Genomic DNA, 19,046 nt, shown 5'->3' on the forward strand with positions numbered 1-19,046 from the left:
GGTCCTCTCCAAAGTCGTTTGCCTTTGAGCTTGCATCCCCTGTCCCGCAGAAGCTCTACCAGCTGGTATAGCCTCCTGTTCCATTGTGTAGAAATGCTGAACACGTTCCCTCATGTACACGGCATTTGTGCGGACGAAGAGTGGTATGTCAAACAACCCAGGAGGGCGTACCATGGTCAGCGGGGACGAATCCTCAGCCTCTGTGACGACAATGTTGTTCCCGACAAATATTCCCAAAATATGGCATAGGTTGAGATTTCGGGCAGGATGGGTGGCGATCAAATGGCATTGGTACGCAGTCCAGAAACCTAGATGCTGTAACACCCCAAAGAAGTGACCTTAGTCGGAAATTGTTTTCCCGATTAGGAAACCGGAGAATCAGGACTCTTGTCGAATAATTCGATTTTGAAAATAGTGGTTGGATATGTGAAAATGTGGTTGGTCTGTATATGTGCTAAGTATATTGGTATGTGATATTGTTTGGTAGATGTCATGTGGAATTCTTGATGCTATGGAAACGTTAATTCAAAATTGAGAAGGAAATAAGTTAAAATATTAAAGTGTATGATTAGAAAGTGATTAAATGAAAGTTAAGTGAAGGAATTGAAAAATGATGCGAGTTAAGGAGGATTTGTTTTGATAAAATTTGAAAGTCATCAGTTTAGTCCTTGACCGATTTCTTCGAACACATGAAGAGTATTAATCAAAGTACTAAGCTATTATCTTGTATAATTTAGAGATTATATTAGTTAAATGTTGAACTTAATATATGGATTAAATCATGAGAATAAAATAATTGGATATAAGATTGACTAGAGAGTTGATTTAGTATATTCACATGATAAGGAATATATATGGTTGATTAAAGCTAAGGGGACGAAATCTTGGAGATGTTGGAGATGTTTTGATTTCAATATTATCTTGAAATTTATAGAAAACTCTAGAAAAAGAAAGTTAAATGTGGCTATTAGAAGTTATGCCACTTGTACAATTTTGAAAGCCATATATTATAATGAGTGGATGCTATTTATATTGATATATATTTAAAAAAACTGGACCCTCAACCTTATGGAGGGGGAGAAAATCACGGTCACCATGAGAGAAAGAAACCGTGAGGTTCAAGCTCTAGCCTCGTTGTCGATTTTCGTTGTATCGATCGTCCGATTGCAAAAACCTTGATAAATCAAGTAAGCTCTTTCTATTTATACTATTTTTTTTTACAGCATGAAATTGATGAAACTTTGAGATGGGGTTTGGAGAATTATGTCCAGAATTTGATGGAGTAAAGGGTGTTTGGAATTTTTGATTAATTGATGAATATGTGTTTAATGAGCAGGGTTTATGGTATGTAGAATCTATTGAACTCTAGCACAGAGATTACATGAGAATTGAAATTATTGCTTAGGGTTCATGGTCTTTATGATTAAATCTGCAGGTTAGATCAGATCTATGGTTATTGTGATGATTAAATATAAGTGGAAATAGAATTTGATATAAAAGTTTGAATCGAATTATACCCCCTGTTTTCAACGATCTGTTCCAAATATTTCGGCATATGTAGAACGGTGAAAATTATGGTTTAACAATTTTTAAAACCCCTTTGATGAGTCTAGTAACGCCCTGAATATTTTGGAGAATTTTGGAGTTCGTTTAATACATAAATAAATTGTTATAAAAATACATCTATATCTGTCAGAATTTTCGTAACATAGCCAGTTTTTCTGTGTTTTATCTGAATTATTCAGAGTGCTTGAGGTAGAGGTAAATTTGATGAAGAAATTTCTAAATTGACTATAAGGTATCTAGTTAGTGTTTGAAATTTATAAAGAATTTACAAGTACTTTTAGTATATTTAACAATTGGTCTGAAAATGTTGCCAGAAACTGTTTGCTTTTGGTAGTCTGTGGGAAAATGGTGATATCTCTTAAATCATTAGGGGATTTTGAATAAATCTTGTTGGATTATAAACTAGACTTCTTTGGGTATTTTTTAAATGTCAAAGATAGTCTCTATATTCTTCTTAATGAAGGTCGAACATTAATGATAAATCAGTCCAGTGCAGTGGTTATGTTGAAGATAAATAAAGAATTATAGAAATACTTTACGTTTTACATATAGAATAATATTTAAGAATAGATGAGAGAGTCTGGCTTATATGCAAAATTATATTCTCTATGCATTAATGTATATTACAATGCTATCAAGGTAGCTACGCCCAATTATTTACCATGTCAAAGAGTAAGGGGTTGGAAGAAAAAGAGTCGTCGAAAAGGAAAGGTTTGGAAGTAAACACCATCCAGGTAGCATGCTCAGCACTTAAATGGCCTAATTCTCTTACGTACTTTTAGGTGATAATTAAAAGTCCTTATGTGCTTTATGTGTTTATATGCGAATATGTAACTCGTGAATTTGATGAAATATGATTAATTATGGAAGAAGAGACTTATGAAGTAAACTATGAGGATATAATGAATTGATGAATGAGTTGATGATGAAAGATAAAAAGGGAAGAGTATGAGTGTTACTGTGAAGATGGTTATATAAATGTGGAAATGGGTGTTAAGACGAATGTGATAAATGATATATGTTGATGAGATGTATGCAAATGTGATTACATGTGATGATGTCTGATCTATCTATCTGTGATGAGATCTGATTTGTCTGTCTGTGCTGATGTATTAATATCTTAGTAAATTATGAGTAATTATGTGATAAAAAGACTTATGAAGTAAAATATGAGAATATGATGAACTATTGAATGATTTGGTAATGAGATGTGAAAAGGGAAGAATATGATTGTGACTGTAGATAATATGGAAATGAGCATTAAAGTGGATATGATAAATGATATATGATGAGATGTATACAAATATGATTAAATGTGATGATGTCTGATCTATCTGTTTGTGTTGATGGGAATCTGGGATGGTTTTGAGAGTGTTGGAATTAATCTGTTGATTTGATATGCTATGTTGTGAAAAGAAGTTGTTGATCTGATCTGTATGCGTTGATGTGTTATGCCGGAAATTGTCAGATATAAAGTATATTTGATTGTGTTTACGCCCCGTGCTTGAGTGTATTATGTGGGTACAATTGGCATGCCATAGGACAGCACCGCTGCATTATCTGTGATCTCTCGTCTTCTGGATAACCGAAGCGAGGATTGGCTGTTATCTGATGGACCCTATCTGATCTGTCTGATATGCACCCTAATGGGTGGTCTGTTCCCGGGATTATCTGTCTGCACCCTAATGGGTGGTCTGATTATCTGTCTGCACCCTAATGGGTGGTCTGATTATCTGTCTGCACCCTAATGGGTGGTCTGTGCGGCGTGCTCTCGAGGACCATGACCGCGTCTGTACCTGATTCTGTTTCTGATCTGGTCCGCGTACCCTAGTCTGTCACTAAGCACAAAAAGGGGCTATTTTTGAAATTCTGGGATGTGTTGATCAAATATACGTGACGATATATGAGTTTATGTGAAATATCTGTTATAATGTGTTAGGTTAATATCTTATACATGAAACTGGATTTTGATATGATATAAATATTGAAAATCCGAGAACTTGCGGAGAATAGTTATGACATGGGTGAAGGATTTGTATTACCATACACTTTATGTGGGTGAAGTTTGGAGATTTGACTGTTAGTATGTGAATGTTGATATGCTCGGTTACTGAATAAGTAAATTGCCAATGAGGTAAAAGTAATTCGAAATATTTGGCTATATATGTTTGGTTATGTGAAATTGTTGGATTGATATCCTACTAGTTATGAAGCGGTTTGTGATTGTGAACCAGGTAAATACCATGAGATCAAGAAATGATGATTGTTGATAAGTTCTGGAATTGATATTGCTTATTGTTGGTTTCTGGGCATGTGTTGGTTATATGGGAAGTGTTGACCAATATATGTTACAAATTAGCCAATATATGTTAAAAATTAACGAGACAATAATATTATGATAGATGTGGTAATAACTGGTAAATAAAATAATAATATGAATTTTTTAAGTTGCATGACTATTTTTGCTTGTAGAGAATTTTGGCTAAAGTGTTGAGTGTGCTACAGGTTAGTCAACATTGGAAGTACCGGTTGATGTTTCTGTCATGTTTTCTCCAGCGCTGCATCCTTAGAGGGCCACTGAGCTTTATTACCGATAGATTTTCGAATGGTTAGTTGTGGCATGTTAGCACTAAATATTATACTAAGCTACTTCCGCTATAATTGTAAATATTAATTATTGATTTAAGGATTTGTTTTTGAATGGTTTAGAAAATGAAAATTTTAAATTGCCATACTTTATGGTACCGGAATTGCGACATCACCTACTCGACCGGCGGACGTTCGGGTGGGGGTGTTACAAGTTTTGGTATCAGAGCCTAGGTTTACGCGTTTCTAGGCTTCTGGTTGGGTTCAAGTTAGTTTAAACACATGCCACAGAATATTGAGTCGTTATCACTATCAGTGACCCGATGCAGCTGCTACCATATGTTGATATAGAAGTTTGTCAAATGGAGATTTGACACACTATATATAGTACGGGATAGGAATTCCCGTGTGACCGAGAAATTAGTTATATGGGACTGGCCACCCCATATAGCTTGAATCTCGGTAGCGTCATTTTGGGTGAAAGATTAAAAAGCTTTAAGAATGATGATATTAGAATTGGTCAAAAAGAGATGATATTGCTTGTGATCTATATGTGTTGGTTTATGAATAAGAATGTGATAATGTATGTGATTTGCATAAATGGTGTGATGGGTGGAAATGATACACGATATGTGATGTGATGTGAGGGATTAATATGTAATATGTGGTATGACGAAGGATTTGATCAGCCCTATGCGGGTGCATTTTGCTTTGCACACATACCTGTGTTTATCGCTCAGCAAATTTGGGCAAATAAGTGAAAATATTTGATAATGTCGATTATAATATATTTGATGATGTGTATATGATTATGTGTGCAGTAGCCTGTGGATAATATATATGTTTGAAAGGTGATATTGTTTGTGTTAAGAAGGTAAATATGTGAATTGGTTGATACTTGATATAGTTGAAAATGCGTGCCCTTAAATGGGTTATATGTGTTACCGAGTCGAGCTATGTGTTGTGGATGAATATATAAATTCTGTATGGATTATATGTGTGTTTGGAATCTGGCAAAATGAATTATGATGTGATGTGACAAAGATATAAGCAAAGTATTTGTCCATGATAAAAGATATGGATACAAAATGTGATCTGACTAGAAATGTGAACTCCGTAAGAACTATGTGTGCGCTCAAAGACGAGCTAAACGAATATGGAAATTTAAATGAGGATTTATAAACTGAATGGAAAAAGGAAAATGGGTGCATATATGTGATAATATATATGTTGTGAGATATGAGAATGTAGGTGATTTGTGTGTGTTTCGATATAAGAGAATGTCGGTTATAGCAATATGTATATATATTTTTATGTAAGAGCGTTGTTGATTGGTATATGTGTCACGATATATGATAATAAATGTGATTTGTAAACGTGTTGGCGTGTGGATAATGTGTTATATTCTTTAAATTTAACTTGACAATCTATGTAGGCTGTTGTCAAGTTGTGGATTTTACTATGTATCATATTCTATGAAGTTGGTGAGTTGATATGACTATGACTTTGGCAAGTTCTAGGAAATGAAAGATAGAATAATGAAGTTATACCAAGTTATAATAAATTAATGATGTTATATGAAGATACGAGGGGCGTGTAAAATTAGAAGATTATAGAGATTAGATGACATAGTACGATAAATGTCTATAACCATTTAGGTCATGTAAAATTTTGAGGACAATTTTTTTTAAGGAGGGTAGAGTTGTAACACCCCAAAGAAGTGACCTTAGTCGGAAATTGTTTTTCCGATTAGGAAACCGGAGAATCAGGACTCTTGTCGAATAATTCGATTTTGAAAATAGTGGTTGGATATGTGAAAATGTGGTTGGTCTGTATATGTGCTAAGTATATTGGTATGTGATATTGTTTGGTAGATGTTATGTGGAATTCTTGATGCTATGGAAACGTTAATTCAAAATTGAGAAGGAAATAAGTTGAAATATTAAAGTGTATGATTAGAAAGTGATTAAATGAAAGTTAAGTGAAGGAATTGAAAAATGATGTGAGTTAAGGATGATTTGTTTTGATAAAATTTGAAAGTCATCAGTTTAGTCCTTGACCGATTTCTTCGAAAACATGAAGAGTATTAATCAAAGTACTAAGCTATTATCTTGTATAATTTAGAGATTATATTAGTTAAATGTTGAACTTAATATATGGATTAAATCATGAGAATAAAATAATTGGATATAAGATTGACTAGAGAGTTGTTTTAGTATATTCACTTACATATAGAATAATATTTAAGAATAGATGAGAGAGTCTGGCTTATATGCAAAATTATATTCTCTATGCATTAATGTATATTACAATGCTATCAAGGTAGCTACGCCCAATTATTTACCATGTCAAAGAGTAAGGGGTTGGAAGAAAAAGAGTCGTCGAAAAGGAAAGGTTTGGAAGTAAACACCATCCAGGTAGCATGCTCAGCACTTAAATGGCCTAATTCTCTTACGTACTTTTAGGTGATAATTAAATGTCCTTATGTGCTTTATGTGTTTATATGTGAATATGTAACTCATGAATTTGATGAAATATGATTAATTATGGAAGAAGAGACTTATGAAGTAAACTATGAGGATATAATGAATTGATGAATGAGTTGATGATGAAAGATAAAAAGGGAAGAGTATGAGTGTTACTGTGAAGATGGTTATATAAATGTGGAAATGGATGTTAAGACGAATGTGATAAATGATATATGTTGATGAGATGTATGCAAATGTGATTACATGTGATGATGTCTGATCTATCTATCTGTGATGAGATCTGATTTGTCTGTCTGTGCTGATGTATTAATATCTTAGTAAATTATGAGTAATTATGTGATAAAAAGACTTATGAAGTAAAATATGAGAATATGATGAACTATTGAATGATTTGGTAATGAGATGTGAAAAGGGAAGAATATGATTGTGTCTGTAGATAATATGGAAATGAGCATTAAAGTGGATATGATAAATGATATATGATGAGATGTATACAAATATGATTAAATGTGATGATGTCTGATCTATCTGTTTGTGTTGATGGAAATCTGGGATGGTTTTGAGAGTGTTGGAATTAATCTGTTGATTTGATATGCTATGTTGTGAAAAGAAGTTGTTGATCTGATCTGTATGCGTTGATGTGTTATGCCGGAAATTGTCAGATATAAAGTATATTTAATTGTGTTTACGCCCCGTGCTTGAGTGTATTATGTGGGTACAATTGGCATGCCATAGGACAGCACCGCTGCATTATCTGTGATCTCTCGTCTTCTGGATAACCGAAGCGAGGATTGGCTGTTATCTGATGGGCCCTATCTGATCTGTCTGATATGCACCCTAATGGGTGGTCTGTTCCCAGGATTATCTGTCTGCACTCTAATGGGTGGTCTGATTATCTGTCTGCACCCTAATGGGTGGTCTGTGCGGCGTCCTCTCGAGGACCATGACCGCGTCTGTACCTGATTCTGTTTCTGATCTGGTCCGCGTACCCTAGTCTGTCACTAAGCACAAAAAAGGGCTATTTGTGAAATTCTGGGATGTGTTGATCAAATATACGTGACGATATATGAGTTTATGTGAAATATCTGTTATAATGTGTTAGGTTAATATCTTATACATGAACATGGATTTTGATATGATATAAATATTGAAAGTCCGAGAACTTGCGGAGAATAGTTATGACATGGGTGAAGGATTCGTATTACCATACACTTTATGTGGGTGAAGTTTGGAGATTTGATGTTGTGGGTGACGATTTGACTGTTAGTATGTGAATGTTGATATGCTCGGTTACTGAATAAGTAAATTGCCAATGAGGTAAAAGTAATTCGAAATATTTGGCTATATATGTTTGGTTATGTGAAATTGTTGGATTGATATCCTACTAGTTATGAAGCGGTTTGTGATTGTGAACCAGGTAAATACCATGAGATCAAGAAATGATGATTGTTGATAAGTTCTGGAATTAATATTGCTTATTGTTGGTTTCTGGGCATGTGTTGGTTATATGGGAAGTGTTGACCAATATATGTTACAAATTAGCCAATATATGTTAAAAATTAACGAGACAATAATATTATGATAGATGTGGTAATAACTGGTAAATAAAATAATAATATGAATTTTTTAAGTTGCATGACTATTTTTTCTTGTAGAGAATTTTGGCTAAAGTGTTGAGTTTGCTACAGGTTAGTCAACATTGGAAGTACCGGTTGATGTTTCTTTCATGTCTGCTCCAGCGCTGCATCCTTAGAGGGCCACTGAGCTTTGTTACCGATAGATTTTCGAATGGTTAGTTGTGGCATGTTAGCACTAAATATTATACTAAGCTACTTCCGCTATAATTGTAAATATTAATTATTGATTTAAGGATTTGTTTTTGAATGGTTTAGAAAATGAAAATTTTAAATTGCCATACTTTATGGTACCGGAATTGCGACATCACCTACTCGACCGGCGGACGTTCGGGTGGGGGTGTTACAGATGCAATCTCCGTCCATGTTTTGCACACCACAGCAGATACAATTCCGTCATTGAGGTACGGACGGCTGAGTTTGACTGGCCCAACAAGTTGAAATCTAGATGGAGTTGCACTAGACGTAAAACGGGGTCATTGAAATGGGTTGAGCGAGAGATGGTTGAAACAAACTCTCCAGCATCTGGATGAGTTAACTCTGCCCAAGCCTCCTGTGGGTCAAAATCGACATGTCTGCGGGGGATTCCTCGTTCCCTATTTCTCCAATCTGGCCCTATGGCCTCCTCAAGACTGCACATCCCCAACCGTACCGTCCACTCGATCAGACTCATACTGATCTCCCCTCCAAATAACCTAAAACTTATAGACACCTCATATAAATCTGTAGTTACCCTGAACCCGAATGTAGTGAGAATTCTTTCACAAGCCTAACACAAATATCTGGGGTTCCATTCGGCAGCAACCACTCAAACCCTAGTACATGCAAATAGGCTACAAACTGCTCTCGAACACCCAACTCATCGAAAGAGGGGTAATGCACTACCTTCCCACACTTGACGTCCTTATTCCCATCATCCATGCTGTCAAAAGTATCCTGCAGTTTCTTGGTTTCAAAAAGCTTCATCTCCTCTGTTATCTCGTCAGTAAAGTCCACTGTCCACCGCCGGTATCTTAACCTCTCTATTGGGGGATGTACAAGTTCGCGATGATCGTTCGGAAGTAGTTGTTCCCCGTGCTCTTCATCCTCCAAAGAGATATCGCTGTCGGAGGCTAATTCCTCGCTGGCCGCATACTCACTGTCGCTCAATTCCTGTCGGCTCGGTGGTGTTCTCCGAGCAGCTTCAGTGATGACTATTCCTGTGTTCACCACTCGGGACTTCTTGGTTACCGACTTTCTTTGAATCATGGCTTTCCCTTTCCTCTTTCTGGCTTGTTGGTATCTGGCTTCCTCCTCTGCTTGAAGTAGAGACTCATCTGGGGCAGTAGAAGTGGTCTCTCCGTGGACACGAGCATCGAGTTTCTCAGATCCATCTGGCCCTACTGACTCAGGTGCGAGGTCCAGACCCTCAGCCACCCTTTCAGTTTCTTCGCCTTGCTAGCTCTGTGCTGGAGAAACCGCGGTATCTTCTAAGCCAGTAGCATGTATAGGCTCATCCCTAGACCTTTTGGGAGTGTCCTTTTCCTCTTCGCTTACAATTTCCTCCGGATTCTCTGCCGTGTTTGCTTTGGCTTTACTTGCTGCCCACCTCCCCAAGCATCGTTGTGACACCCTTTGCGGCTTTGGCCGACTAGCCTTAGGTTCGCCCTTTAATACCAACTCCTCTTGACGGCCTTCGATTTTACTACTGGTGGCGCTACTGGGACGGGTACATCAATTTCCGGCTCTGCTTCCTTTGCTTCCGTTTCCTGTTCTTTAATGAATGCATCACCCCTCTCTGCTTCTGGCTGGGGTGATTCCGGCATTATCTCTTCTTCCCTAGCTTGGCTGTCGTCTGCTCGGTCTCCAGGCTGGTAGGCTAGGCCTTCTGGTACCCGTTCTATCCCTGTCCCTTCACTCTCTCCTACTGCCCGTGATGCGAGGTCTAGCCCCTCAGCCACCACGGCAGTGTCATCTTTCATCCGATTGACATCATCTAAAATAGCCTGAAATTCCTCATCGGTCATTAGGCCCTGCTTCTTGCCTGATTCGTTCAGATCTATCTCCTCCCTCGCCACTTTTCAGGGAACGACTTCTGCCGTCAGCATTTTCTCTGATTCAACTTCTCCCTGTAGGCTCCCCTGTTCCTGACCTTTCCTCGCTTCACGTTCTTCTGAGTCGGAATCGTAATGAGCGGAAATGGGGTCAATCTCCATTGAATCACTATGTTGTGGAGTTTCTGAGGGTTCCGAGGACTTAGGTGGTGCGGTAGTCGATGGAGCTTCTCTTTTTGGTGGAATTTCGGAGGAAGTCGCAATGGAGGTGGGGAGTGTTGCTGTAGATGGCACAATCGGTTCCGAAGGATTTTCTCCGATTACTCTCTCTTGTCCCCTGATTTGACCAAAACCGGCCAGCGCCGCCGACCAATCTCTATTAGGGTCCTGCTGTCGAAGAAACACCGCCATTGCTTCCAAGGAGACCATTGTTGGCGCTTGAGGAGTCGGCTCCGATGGTTGCGGTTGCGGTTGTGGGCTCGGCGGCCGTTCTTCCCGCAGCGGTGGTGATTCTGGTTTTTCTTCCCTGCGGTTTGAAGGGGGTTTGATTTTTGTTGCGAATGCTTTCCTTCCCATGGCTTAGATCTGTGAAATTCTGGGTATGAAGTGGGGGTTGGTGTTTGTGGGGTAATGGTGGAAATTTTGCAGAGAGAAAAATTGCAGAGTGAAATTGTGAAGTGAAAATGCGGGAGATGGCTAGTTATGGGTTGGAATAGGGCAGTTGTGGGTTTGCAACCGGTTATAGGCGGTTCCAAACCGCGTCGTTTCGAGGGGGAGGCGGTTGAGAATACTGACTCCCGATTGGTTGGCGTGTCTACTCTCTCTGCTCACGCGCCCCTTCCAGCCGCTGCCACCCTGCAAAAAGCTGCAAAATGTCCACAAATTCAAATTCTTCCCTTAATGATTTCCCACTATATTTTCCTAGATTAGAAAATAGTTAAAATAAGCACTTAAATAAAATTGAAGTTGCACCAGATAAGTAATCTCGTGGTCAATGCATACTCCAAAATAATTAAGGCCCGAAAATATTTTTGGATTTTCTAAAATTTATTTTGCAAACGAAAATTAACTATGTATTTACAATATTTACATTTCTCTTAGGCAATTAGGAACTCTACTTGGCCAGTATATGTAGACTTTCAGAAGAATTGGCCCAGTGGAATTCCAAATTCCTATCCTACTGGTCAGTATGCGGCTAAAGTATGTGGTTGTAGTGGAATCTCATCCACTACACCCACCTCACTATTCTCCCTAAATACTTTTAGCCTATGCCCATTCACAACAAAAGGTTCAGAGTTAGAAAGACTCCCTGAAATTTCTACTGCTCCATTGGAACGGAGTGAGGTGATGACATAAGGCCCTGTCCATTTCGACTTGAGTTTCCCAGGCATGAGCTTCAGTCTTGACTGGAAAAGTAGTACTTTTTTCCCAACATGGAGATCCATGGTCCTCAGATTCCTGTCATGCCACAATTTGGTTCGCTCTTTGTACCACATTACTGAATCAAACGACTCCAATCTGAGTTCCTCCAACTCCTGCAGCTGCAGCTTCCTTTCCTTTTCACAGGCTGTAGCATCCATATTCACTTTCTGTACTGCCCAGTATGCCCGGTGTTCAATTCTAACGGGTAAATGGCACATCTTCCCAAAAACGATCCAGTACGAGGACATTCCTATGGGGGTCTTGTAGGCTGTACGATAGGCCCATAGAGCATCCTCTAACCTCACACTCCAATCCTTCCTAGAACGATTTACAGTCTTCTCCAGAATCTTCTTTATCTCTCGGTTAGAATTCTCCGCTTGACCATTAGCTTGCGGATGATAGGGGCTAGAAAGTCTATGGTGCACACCGTACTTTTTCATTACAGCTTCAATTGTACGGTTACAAAAGTGTGTACCTTGATCAGATATGATGGCCCTCGGAACTCCGAACCGGCTGAAGATCTGACTCCTTAAGAACTTGGCCACCTCCTTTGCTTCACACGTGCTCGTGGCCTTTGCTTCTACCCATTTGGAAACGTAATCCACCGCGACTAGGATATATAGATTACCATAGGATGAAGGAAAAGGCCCCATGAAATCCATTCCCCATATGTCGAACTGCTCACAAACGATGATGGGTACCTGCGACATTTCATCCCGGGCAGATATTCCTCCGGTCAGTTGGCAACGTTCACAGCTCACAGCTCCTTGCCGTCTTCTTGGACCCAAAATGTCCTCCACACGCTAAGGAATGTCAATGGATCAAGACATCCCGCTGCTCCCAGTCAGGAATGTACCTCCTTATCACTTGATCGGATCCCACTCTCCACAGATAGGGGTCGTCCCAAAAGTAGTATTTTGCTTCAGTCTTAATCTTCATTCTTTGGGCTTTGGTAATACTCGGCACTTCTGGAAGCTCTCCAGTCACTAGGTAGTTGGCTAGGTCTGCATACCATGGTTCTTGCCCTACCTTTTCTTCCCCTCTTGTTGTATCATGTTGGCCAGTAAGCTTCATCACTTCTTCCCAGTCAATTTACCTGACCTCAAAAATCACCTCACATAAATGCTCCTCTGGAAACTTGTCGTGCACCTCTTCGCTGTTTCCATCTTACACTATTCTACTCAAATGGTCTGCCACCTTGTTCTGGACTCCTTTATTATCTTTCACTTCCCAATCAAATTCTTGTAACAAAAGTACCCATCGGATCAAACGTGGTTTGGATTCTTTCTTGGCAATCAGATACTTAATCGCTGCATGGTCAGTATATACGATGACCTTGGATCCCAACAAGTATGGCCGGAACTTCTCGATAGAATACACCACTGCCAGCATCTCCTTTTCAGTGGTATCGTAATTCCGTTGGGCTTGATTCAGAGTCTTAGATGCATAAAATAGAGATAAATGTATTACCATTTGAAAGTGCAGGTTTGTGCAGGTGTCGTTTCAAGCAAAGAGTGTATCCTACTGATCAGTATGGAAGTCCCTGCTAAACCTGAACCTGGTATCAATAATTCTTCAACCCTCTTCTACTGGGTAGTATAGTAAAGGTAGGGGTCGAATCCCACAGAGATGAATGCGTTTTGGGAATTGTGGTGATATTCTGGAAAGGTTTGGTTAGCTACCACGATTTGGGTTGAGACTTATCTAGGCTGGAATTTAAGGTAGTACTCTACTGACTAGGAGGCGGGAGAGATGTTAAACAGACGGCTGTGTACATGTGAGTGGGGAACATGATGTTTGGCTAATAAATGTAGAAGGTACGAGTTTACTATAAACGGCTAAACGGAATATCAGAGGAAAAAAGGTAGTTAGGCGACTAGACCTGAAAATCTGAAAAAAGTAACAGCTGAAAAGTAAGGTCAAAAGTAAAAAGTTGTTAAAAAGCAAAAGTGGTCCCAAACTTGGATGGAGATGTTGTCTTCTTCAACATAAATCAAATCAGATCAACAAAACCAGATTCATCGCCATAAAAACACAGATTAACAACTTCAAGAACACAGATCTACAATTAAAACTTCAAATCGAAAGATCGAACACTGAAACTGCAATTATGCTTACTAGTCAACATGTAGGGTGGCAGAAATCACGTAAACTGGGTTTTCACACTTAACTAATTCAGATCTAAAATCTAACAACTATCTAGACTGATAAGGCTAATTTCATGCATAAGTCTAGGGCTTTAATTCGTGAAATGTCTGAGTCTAACGCACGTTTTAAGCCAGGTGTGTGAAGATTTTTCGCCAGGTCTAGGAAAGGAGGAGGACAGTTACGTGGACCTAGGAAATAGGCGCATGAGTGGACATTATGCGGAATATTGCTTGACGGAGGAAACCTCGGAGTTGAAGGGTAGAATAGAGATTTCTACGAAGACTCTAGAAGGCTATATCCGCATCTATAAAAGGGAGAAGCATGCATGTTGGAGGGACCTTCGGGGTTGGAGGCCTCGCTAACAGCCTGTAGCTTAGTTCACTTTTCACACACTTGGGTTCTTTTCGTGGGGAGATTCAGGGTTCGCACCGGGGTTCATGTTTAGTTTTCTTTGAAGCTATTGTGGGTTGTAACACCGTCCTTCTGTGGGGCGAAGAAACAATTTAATTTCTGCTTTCATACTTTCCTGATTTTACCGAGCTTCGCTGTTCGAAGCTCGGAGCTCTATTTGTTTGTTTTGCCGAATATTCTCTAATTTTAATGCAAGTTTGATTTTCTGTTACGTTGATTTTCAGAATTGTGGAGTTGGATTGTTCGAGTTGGATGCGTTACCCAGTTGTTTTCTGAGTTTATGCAGGTTTGCAGTTGGATCTGGGTGATCGGAGAGTGTTTGTCGATAAATCGGAGGGTTGAGTTCGCTGGAGTTGTGGAGTTGTTTGTGGTTGTTTGAATTCGGAGTTGATTGGAGCAGATCTGTGAAAACCGGAGTTATGGAGTCGGTTATGTCTGTTGTTGGGTTCGGATCGCTTAGATCCGGAGTGGATTAAGCATCCGACGTGAATCTAAGCAAGATTGATTTAATTTCATGCCTAGTTTACGTGTTTTCATTTCATTTCACCTAGTTTACGTAGATCTGATGTATTTCCGGTTCATAGCAAGTTTCCGGCATCCAAATCTTTATATTCTGTTCGAATCTAGATATTTGCTCTGTTTTCTCCATTTGCGTGCTTGAATCGGTAAGTAAATTGCATGTCGTTGTTAGTTGGAGCATGAGTTTGTTATTTGCAGCTTTAGCTGTACTTGCTATAATTGGAGTCATGGTCCCCGCTGTTTTATTCTCCATGTCTAGTCTTAATTAGTTAGTCGTCTTCTCCATCTAGGAAGCAAAATGTGTCTCTCAGTATTGAAGTTTGATTCTATTACATGTTCTGTGTCCTAGGTCTAGCATTACATTTCGTGTCTAGGTCTAGAAGTAGTTAAAATTCTCAACCCTTTTGCGTGGCAGCAGCCGCTTGTTTCCAGAGTCTCTAAGCACTACTTCACGAATCCATCTTCGTGGGATCGACCCCGCTTCCCTATACTAATTTATAGTATTCGGGTTGAGGGATTTAATATTTTTTTGAAGGGGAGTCGAGTGTGTCCAACGAAAAAAATACTCCGTGTTCTCTTGAGTTCGTGGACCTGGTGATCCAGTGGATTTAAGGAGCGTGGTGTCTTGACCAAGCACTTGCATTAGTTTTCTTTGTGCACATTTGCTTACTCCGTAATACACAAACACAACGTTACCTTCAAATGGCGCCGTTGCCGGGGATGGATGGCGTGCTTTGTGTTAAGTGTTCAGAGTCTGTGGTGTAAATAGTTTTGATTTATTTTCTTTCTCTTTTATTTGTAGTTTATGATCTGAGGCTCAAGATCTACCTACTGGAGCAACTCATCTGGGTGGAAGCACGGCCAGTTAAATTGGCGGGTTAAGGATACAGTCTCTACTGTGACCACTAGATCAGGGTTTACCATGGGAGATCCGTTTCTGAGTGAATTTACTAGCGATGAATCTTGGACGTCGTCAGGACGCGAAGATCCAGAGTCACCACCCGAATCAGAAACAGAGTCAGAAACAGGGGAAGCAGAAGAAGTAGTCATGGCGCACGTAGTAGATCTAGATCCAGAGATCGGCTCGCTCACTGCCCATTTAGATGGAGAACCAGCCCAAGCCATAGTAATGAACCAGCGCCAGAGGACTATTGAGATCAAGACAAACGTACTCGGCATCTTGCCAACATTCTCTGGGCGCAGAAATGAGTGTCCGTATGAGTTCTTAAATGAATTCAGTAAGTTGTGTGGAATTCAGAAGAGGCCGAATGAAACAACAGAGGAGGATTATCGCCTACAGGCAATTCCGTTTACCTTGAAAGGGGAAGCTAATACGTGGTTATTGAGGTTGCCCCCGGATTCTATCCGCACATGGATGGACTTCAAGTTGGAATTCCTAGATTATTTCTTCCCATCTAACAAGACGAATGCACTAAAAAAAGAAATACTAGAGTGTAAGCAGGATTATGATGAATCTCTAAGTCAGTATTGGTCGAGATTCAAGGGGTTGTTGGATGCGTGCTCGAACCACCGAATGATAGAGGCAGAAACCTACTCTCTGTTTTACGAATGGGCAACTCATGAGTCAAAGGACCTAATGAATTCCTCGAGTGGGGGGAATTTCACAAGAAAAAGGGGAAGTGAAGCAAGAGAAATCCTGGGGAAGTTGATCGACGCTAAGAAGGTGTACGATAACCCTAGGAATGCAATGAGAAGAGGATCGGTGCATGCCATAAGAGAACAAGAAGATGATAAAGTAGAAGCGAGTATTGACAGGCTCGAGAAGGCTCTTTTGAACGCGATTGAAAAGAAAATTCCACAAGCTTCACAAGGGAAGGATAAATCTCATGGTCAAGGAGATAATCAAATTCAGCAATATTACGGGACCCAGGAAGGAGATTATCAGGCCCAGGTCAATGCAATGGGAAGTTGGAATCCCGATGGGAGCTGGAATCCAGGGAGACAGAGAGATGCGCCCTGGAGAAACCATCCAAATTTCAGATGGACTGACAATGAGCAAAATCAGCCAGCACCACAACAAAGTCAGCAGTTTGCACCTCAGCCCGAGAGACAAGGTAACTGGTCAGGAAGGAATCACGAGGGGCAGGGCAGCTGGATCAATCGGAACCAAGGAGACCACTCGAACTAGGGAAACAGAAATCAGAACAATCAAGGGAACTCTTATGTACCACCGCACCAAAGGAATTTTCAAAACAATTACCAGGGTCAAGGAAATCAATACAACAACTCTTCAGGAGGTCAAGGAAACGCTCGTCAGGGTCAAATGAGTGGACCGACTCTGAGTATAGGGCCAGGGCCCAGCCAGCCACCAAAGCCACCAAAGAGTATCGATGATATGGTGCACGATCTCGTCAGTTCTCAACAACATATGCAAAACAACCTGCAATCGAACAATGACGTCGTGCACAAGCTTCGAGACGCTCAACAGGAGCAGAAGGCAGCAATGGATATGCTGGCTAAGCAATTATCCCAGATAGCCACTTCTTTGAGTGATATGAGGGGGAATGAAGGAAAGATTCCTGCCTCGGTAAGGCCACCGGATAGAGCGAATATAAGTCAGATTACTTTGAGATCCGGGAGGGGATATGATGGGCCATTGGTAAGAATGAAGGAAGCGACAGAACTCAAGGAAGGCAAAAAGGAAGAGGATACAATTCCTAGGTCTAGGAACTTGGAGGGAGAAAATTCCTTGGTCAAGGATGACCTTAGGACAGGAGATTTGGAGAAACCTCTGCCTAGGTCAACTGAACCATTCTTCCTCGATCCAGAGCCAGCATTGAGAAGTAAGGCAGTAGGGGAAGAAATCGGAGAATTCTCAGTTGAAAGCTCTATCGGAGCAGGGAAGCGACTGAAGCCTTTCCCAAGCCGGGGGGAAGTCAAGAAGAAGAAGGAAGAGCCGGTGGATTTCATGGATATTTTTGGGAAATTGGAGATTAATCTACCACTCTTACAGGCTTTGAAATTGCCGGTGTTTAGCAAGTTCATCAAGGAATTTATAGCTGGGAAGGCTAGACCCAGTGGGAAAATTTTGATAGGCGAGAGCGTCTCTGCAGTGATTCAAAAGCGGAGGATGCCTTCGAAATGCAATGATCCAGGTATGTTTACCTTACCCATCTCTATTGGTAATGTAAAAATCGAGCATGCTATGTGTGATTTAGGTGCATCCATAAATGTGTTACCACTGTCTATATACAAGAAGTTAGTAGGTGTAGGCATGGTGGACACCAAAGTTGTGATCCAATTGGCAGACAAGTTATGCATTTGTCCTTAAGGAGTGCTTGAGAATGTAATAGTAAAGGTACATGACTTCTTGTACCCAGTTGATTTCCATGTGATTAGAATGGGTGATAATGAGTCTGCAGAGTCTGGCGGCGTACTACTAGGGAGACCCTTCCTGCGTACCGCTAAGACTATCATTGATGTTTTTGATGGTACCATCTGCCTTGATTATAATGGGGAGAAATATACATTCAGCATAGGTGAGGCAATGAAAAAACCTCTTGACGTTGAAAATTTGCATGCTGTAGATGTTATTAACCCCCTTGGTCCAGGAATATCTTGAGACAGAGTTAATGCAGGAACAGATCGAGAATTCCGAGATGAGTCATGCCATTGATAGAGAAGTAGCTAGTTGGTGTCAAGAAATGAACACGAGTGAGTTATCAGACGATGAGCTAGCTGAAGCGATTCTGGAATTCTGTACGAACTCGGAGCTAGCTCGATCAAGGAAGACATCTTATGTAGCGAGCATGGACAGTTCTACTGAGTCTAAGATGGGAATAGCAATTGAGTCGACAGAGAAACATCCCTTGCCCCAGGAAAAAGATGTTCCCAAGAAAGAATTGAAGACGCTTCCACCTGGGCTCAAGTATGCGTATCTGGAGGGGAATGAAAATTTCTCGGTGATTATTAACAGCAGCTTGACCGAGGGACAAGAAGAGGAATTGCTGAAGGTAATTCGGAGGAACAAGAAGGCTATTTGGTGGACACTCTCTGACTTGGTTGGAATCAGTCCAGATATGTGCATGCATCACATTCTCCCAGAAGAAGGAGCAAAAGCCTGTAGGGACCCGCAACGCAAATTGAATCCGAACATAAGGGAAGAAGTGCTGAAGGAAGTATTGAAGTTGCTATCCCTAGGAATCATATATTCCATACCAGACAGTGAATGGGTTAGTCCAGTACATATGGTACCGAAGAAGTCAGGAATACAGGTG

General features: G+C 40.2%; 1 long non-coding RNA gene across 1 annotated transcript; it reads left to right on the top strand.

The window, feature by feature from the left end:
• Window positions 1-852: 852 nt before the first annotated feature.
• LOC121774993 lies at window positions 853-8,558 on the top strand. Its single transcript, XR_006045084.1, has 4 exons — window positions 853-1,187; window positions 2,206-2,300; window positions 4,072-6,569; window positions 8,330-8,558. It is a non-coding gene; the product is annotated as an uncharacterized LOC121774993 (long non-coding RNA).
• The last annotated feature ends 10,488 nt before the right edge of the window (window positions 8,559-19,046 follow it).

The sequence above is a fragment of the Salvia splendens genome, chromosome 17 (assembly GCF_004379255.2).
Source record: "Salvia splendens isolate huo1 chromosome 17, SspV2, whole genome shotgun sequence".
Classification (NCBI taxonomy): domain Eukaryota; kingdom Viridiplantae; phylum Streptophyta; class Magnoliopsida; order Lamiales; family Lamiaceae; genus Salvia; species Salvia splendens.